At 45.2% G+C, this 6596-nt stretch overlaps 1 protein-coding gene across 3 annotated transcripts in view; it reads right to left on the bottom strand.

The window, feature by feature from the left end:
* Positions 1–6596, bottom strand: part of LRRC31 (leucine rich repeat containing 31) — a 115899-nt gene that overhangs the window by 92935 nt on the left and 16368 nt on the right. The window lies entirely within an intron of this gene.

Raw genomic sequence — 6596 nt, 5'->3', positions numbered from 1 at the left:
ATCTGAGAGGGCCATGAAAAGGCATAATGCCCACCTCAGATTTCAGCCCAGGGGTGGAGTAGCGTTATCCCTGCAAAGCAGCTTTGAACCGGCAGGATGGAGGGGAGAAGATTAAAGTGGCTTTCTGCGTGCACCCTGTGGAGTTCCACTCTTTCAACTTCACACCCAGCAGAGACCCTCTGAAAGGACACACAAGAAACTGACACAAGTTTGCTCAAGGCAGGGGGTGGGGGACTCGGTGACTTTAGTCCTGAGGGAGACTTACTACTTACCCTCTTTTTCTTTTTTTAAAAATATATTTTATTGATTTTTTACAGAGAGGAAGGGAGAGGGTTAGAGAGTTAGAAACATTGATGAGAGAAAAACATCGATCAGCTGCCTCCTGCACAACCCCCACTGGGGATGTGCCCGCAACCCAGGTACATGCCCTTGACCGGAATCGAACCTGGGACCCTTCAATCTGCAGGCCGACGCTCTATCCACTGAGCCAAACCAGTTAGGGCACTACTTACCCTCTTACACATTTTGAATTTCTAACTATGGCAATGTGTTTTCTATTTTTAAAACTTACATTTAAAATAAAGAACCTGTAGTACGCAGCCTCTAAGATGGCCCCCCGGAGATCTCTGCTTTCTGAAATTCATGTCCTTATGCGATCCCCTCCTCTTTTGAGTGGGCTGGACCTGACTCTTTTCTAATGAATATGAAAGGCATGACGGGATGTCACTCTGGGGGGTTCTGTCTGGGGTGCTCCCTCTCACTCTCTGGAATACTTTCTCTTGAAGTAGCCTCTAGGCAGCCCCATAGAGAGCCACATGTGACTGAACTCGGAAATGGATCTTCGGAGGGCTGCCAACAGCCACAGGAGGGAACCTGAAGGTGGCTCCTCCCAGAATCAAGCTTTGGATGACTCCATAGCTCCTGCCCACAGCTTGAATGGCATCCCTGAGCCAGAGGCCCCCAGCTTAGCTGCTCCCGGATTCCTGACACATAGAAACTGTGAGATAATAAATCTGTGTTGTTTTCCACCACTAAGTTTTGGAGTAATTTGTTTCATAGCAATAGATAACTAAAACAAACAAATTGCACTGATAAACATATACAACATGCTGTCCACATTGGAAGAAATCAGGCTTTCGGAGAGTGTGGGCTTTTTTCTCTGATTTGGAGAGTGGGTTCTTGAAGTCATTCCGCTACAAATCAATCTAATTTAGTTGAGCTTTTCTTTCCTTTATTTTTAATATAAAAAAGCAGGCTTTTCCCAATGTAACATTATATTATACTATCAAATATGCATATGACTTGCTTGTTTACTCTCTCTGGAGACACACATGCACACACGTGCGGACACGCATGCATGCGCGTGCACACACACATACACACACACACACAGAGGATCCCCCCAAATTTTGAAATTCTAAGAAGTTTTGTCACATGACCTTTCAACCGTTATAATTCCCAGCATACAGAAGTTTCACAGGAAACTGCTGTGTGCCAAATGTAAGTTAACAGATGCTATGGTGTGGATAAAAAGAGAAGCTTAATTAGTATTTTTAGAGGCAAAGAAGTCATGTGGTTCAGTCCATATGATGGCTTTTGAATCTGTTATTCCTGCTAAATGAGTCAATTGAGCTGGTAACTGATTCCCTTGAACAGATGTGTCTCCTTGTTGCTCTAAGAAAATATTCTGATATGCCATGCTGGCATGTGCCATCACCAAAAAAAGCACTGTGATTAATTTTAGGTCGTGCATAAAAAAGGACCAGGGACACATGCAGAGGAGGCTCTCCCCAGCTCTCAGCACTCTTCTTTGGAAGAAAGGGAGATTGAAATGGCTTGTCACACTAAGATTGCTTTCTTCCCAGGTTAATGACTATAAGATATCTTTTGACAAAAGACCCACCTTAGTAACAGAACTGATTTTGGAGGGTGAACATTTCACTCCTATGGAAGTAGTCTTTAACTTTTCCACAAATGCTACTTTAGTCCTGAGCATACTCTGTACCCCTTTGAGAATTAAACAACAGCAACGCCAACAACAACAAAAATCTCTCTCATGTTTGAAAACCAAACACAATAAAACTGTGTTTGCTAAATAGGGTCTTCTGACTTATAAAATATTCTGTTTAGACAGATTGAATAAATGTGTGTGTGTGTGTGTGTGTGTGTACCATTATGCCTATTTCCTCTATGGAAGTATTAGAACTATTAAAAAGGAGTAATAGAATTCAAATGTCACCATTTTACACCTTTAAAAAATTCAGGATCTAGACAATAAATGGTTGCTGACATCACAAAAAGAGAAACAGCCAGACATTATATGCCTCCTGATGAAACAGTTATGAAATAGAAAAATCCAAACTCTGGGAAAATCAGGTAATAGCAGAAATTACCTGATTTTCTTTAACAAATAAATTGCAAGGAAAAACAAAGAGAGGGAAAAGGAAAACCAGTAGATTGAAAGATATACTAAAGATTCAAATCACCCAGAGATAAAAGTTTTGGAAATAGGAGTGATAATGGTTGCACAACATTGCCAATGTAATTAATGCTGCTGAATTATACACTTGATAATAGTTAAAATCACAAATACTATATAATAAAGAGTTAATATGCAAATGGTCTTCACACCCTCACACTGTCACACCCTCATGCCCTCATGCCATCATGTTCAGACACTCAACACTGGGGAGAGAGGAATGGGGACCAGCCAGGCACAAATGAGCTCTCAAGAGAGAGGAATAGGGACCAGCCAGGCTGCGGCCCGGGAGACGGGCAAGCCGCCCGCTCTCCAATCTCAGGTGCCTGCAACTGCACCTGCGCCTGTGGCCCGGGATAGGGACAAGCCGCCTGCCCCGCAGTCCTGGGTGACTGTGGCTGCGGCCCCAGTGAAGCCTCCTGCCCATGGTCCCCTGTGGCTGCAGCCAGCCCAGGCAAAGCCGGCCTGGGTCCTGGGTGCATGCGGCTGGCCAGAGGGAGGGAAGCCCAGGTCCCAGGTGCCTGTGACCAGCCGGAGGAGGGAATCCTGGGTCCCAGGTGTGGGGCAAGGCAGAGGCGGTTAGGGACGATCAGGCCAGCAGGGGAGCAGTTAGGGGCGATCAGGCAGGCAGGCAGAGGTGGTTAGGGGAGATCAGGCAAGCAGAGGGGTTAGGGGTGATCAGGCAAGCAGAGGTGATTAGGGGTAATCAAGCAGGCAGTCAGCGGGGTTAGGGGCGATCAGGCAGGCAGGCAGGCGAGCAGTTAGGAGCCAGCGGTCCTGGATTGAGAGAGGCAGTCGGACATCCCCCGAGGGGTCTTGGATTGGAGAGGGTGCAGACTGGGCTGAAGGACCCTCTCCCATGCACGAATTTCATGCACCAGGCCTCAAGTATTATCATATATATGTAGATATAGATATTTACTACAATAAAACATTTTAAAGATTCAAGTCACCCAATATAAATATTTGGATGCCTCTTGAATGTACTGTAAAAAATGAAACAATTGGAGAAATTTGAACACAATTAGAAATATTCAATTATATTAAAGAATTTGCCGAAACCGGTTTGGCTCAGTGGATAGAGCGTCAGCCTGCGGACTGAGAGGTCCCGGGTTCGATTCCGGTCAAGGGCATGTACCTGGGTTGCGGGCACATCCCCAGTAGGAGATGTGCAGGAGGCGGCTGGTCGATGTTTCTCTCTCATCGATGTTTCTAACTCTCTATCTCTCTCCCTTCCTCTCTGTAAAAAATCAATAAAATATATTTAAAAAAAAAAAAGAATTATTGTATTTTTAAAAATGTGATATTAGTATTTTGGAGGATTTTTTTAAATTTTGGTAAGAACTTTAACATGAAATTTTTCCTCTTAACAATTTTAAGTGCACAATAAAATAGTGTTAACTGTAGAAACAATATCCTACAGTAATTCTCCAGAACTTATTCATCTTACCTAAGTTTTTTTTAAAATATATTTTATTGATTCTCTACAGAGAGGAAGGGAGAGGAATAGAGAGTTAGAAACATCAATGAGAGAGAAACATTGATCTGCTGCCTCCTGCACACTCCCCATTGGGTATGTTCCTGCAAACAAGGTATATGACCTTGACCAGTATCGAACCTGGGACCCCTGAGTCCGCAGGCCAACGCTCTATCCACTGAGCCAAACCGGTTAGGGCTTACCTGTTTTTTTTAGAGTTCTTATCTCTTAAAATGTATACTAAAATATGTACAGATAAAATAATATATGCTGGATCTGGGATTACCTTACCAACAACATAATAAATTTACCACTTATCATTTTTTGGAGGTTAGCAGAATACTCAAGACTCTTGGGTCGGAGACAAAGGACTTTGTTACACATGACACAATAAACATCATGAACGTCAGCATATTTCCTTTTGTCCTCAAGTGTCATGGGGGCAACACAGATGACACATACAGTGGGTTGCCTGCCCATGCAGTGGATTGCTTCACAGCTGAGGAACACTGAGCTTGGGGAAGCCACTAATTTTATAGCAAGCAGTAAACAAGCATGCTCTTTGTCCAGGGGTGGAGATGGAGTGTGGAGGAGTGAGGAGATATTATCTCATTTCTTAAGGTTATGAGGTGCATAAGCAATAGAGCTAGGAAAATTGTGACCCAATAGCCTCGGCACCAATTTTTTAAAGCTAATTTCCCAGCCACCAAAGGAAAAAGCAACACTGACTCACCCCTCACTCGTGTAGTCCATTCTTGACCAGACCCTCTACTTTGACTCATAGAAAAAGAGGAAAGCTTTTGATTATTATTACTAGAGGCCCAGTGCATGAAATTCCTGCACTCGGCGGGGAGTGGGGGGGGGCAGGGTTACCTCAGCCCAGCCTGCACCCTCTCGCAGTCTGGGAGCCCTCGGGGGATGTCTGACTGCCAGCTTAGGCCCACTCCCCACCAGCAGTAGGACATCCCACCACCGCCGCTGCACTCACCAGCTGTGAGCCTGGCTTCTGGCTTAGTGGCACTCCCCCTGTGAGAGCGCACTGACCACCAGGGGACAGCTTCTGCATTGAGCATCTGCCCCCTGGTGATCAGTACACCTCATAGCGACCAGTTGTTCCACTGTTTGGTCAATTTGCATATTAACCTTTTATTATGTAGGACTAGAGTCCCAGTGCATGAAAATTCATGCACTGGAGGGGGTGGTCCCTCAGCCCGGTCTGCCCCCTCTCATAGTCCAGGAGCCCTCAGGGGCAGGAGGCGACCCGGCGATCAGGGGAAGGCAATGCCCCATCACACCTCTGCTGCTGCACTGCCGGCAGCACAAGCCTCAACTGGCCCTGGTTACCTGAGCCTCAGGCAGCCCTGGGCAGCTGGGCAGCCGCCATCTGAGGCTTGCCTGTGCTTAGGGCTGGCCCTGGGCGGCAGGGGGGCTGAGGGGACTGGGGGACTCCAGAGGCAGGCACACAGCAAGGGCGGGCCCAGCGGGGCTGAGGGAACTGGGAGCCGCCATCTTGTGGCTGTGGGCACCGCCATCTTTGAGGGAGGGGCAGTTAATTAACATATTCTCTCCTTATGGGCTGTGGGCACTGCCATCTTTGAGGGTGGGGCAGTCAATTAGCATATTCCCTCTTTATTAGATAGGATGATTATTATTATTATTATTATTATTTTCCAGATAGAGGAGAAGGTACACCATAAACTGTGCTTTGGATTCACTCCTTCTAGTCACACTGGCAGATGGTCATCCACCTTTTGTTCATGGCCCCTCCTCTTTCCCAACCATTTCCTCGTGTTGAAATCATCTCACAGGTCTCCTAAATTAGGGCTCTGAGTTCTCATTCTGCCTTTTTCCATATAAGCAAACTCAAAGAGTTTTACCCACTGCAAGAATCTTTCATATCTCAGAAGTCTGACCCACCTCACTCTGTGGAGGGATGTTTCTCCCTGTTCTAGGGACCAGCTTGATAGTGGATATATCTACCTCCTTTGTTCTGACTCTTGACTCTGAATTCCTTTGGCCACCAACCCAGCCACTCTAAATTCATACTTCCTCACTTCCTAAGCACTTCCTGTAGTAGTAAGCCATCCATTCTTTCCTCTAAACTGTTTGATTCCCCTATAGTGGTTATCTCAACCAGTCTCCAATTCACTGCCCCAAGGTCCTGGGAAAATACACAAATGACTCCTGGGAAACCTGGTGATAGTCTCCCCTTTGCTCAAGGGCAAATGCCTCTTCAGATCCACGTATACACTAGGATGCACAATTGATGAGCTGTATTTACATGTGAAATTGAAATAGCCTTTCTTCTGTGTCTGCAATCCATTCTGCTTCTTCTCTCTGACTCATCTAGGACCATAAATTCTGTTTTAAGCATTTCTACATCTTTATTGATACAGTCATAGAGATATTTAATGAATTTAACAAGGCTCATTATGCAGTATCTATAAGGCAAAATTAGGATGTATATGACATAATAGACTAAAAATGCTCTCTGACACCTGCAAAGAATTCTGTGGAAACTAGAAATTTCAGTGCTTTCTATATGGGCTGGCAGATAATTTGCTAAGCTGTCAACCTGTTGTTTTGCATTTGAATAACCAATCCAACCAGTTCTGTGAAGGCAGCACAATATTTACTAGA

This window comes from Myotis yumanensis, unplaced genomic scaffold (assembly GCF_028538775.1).
Source record: "Myotis yumanensis isolate MYYU_CA2020_CCGP unplaced genomic scaffold, mMyoYum1.0.hap1 SCAF_2, whole genome shotgun sequence".
In the NCBI taxonomy this organism is placed as follows: Eukaryota; Metazoa; Chordata; class Mammalia; order Chiroptera; family Vespertilionidae; genus Myotis; species Myotis yumanensis.
This window is presented reverse-complemented; position numbering and strand designations above follow the sequence as displayed.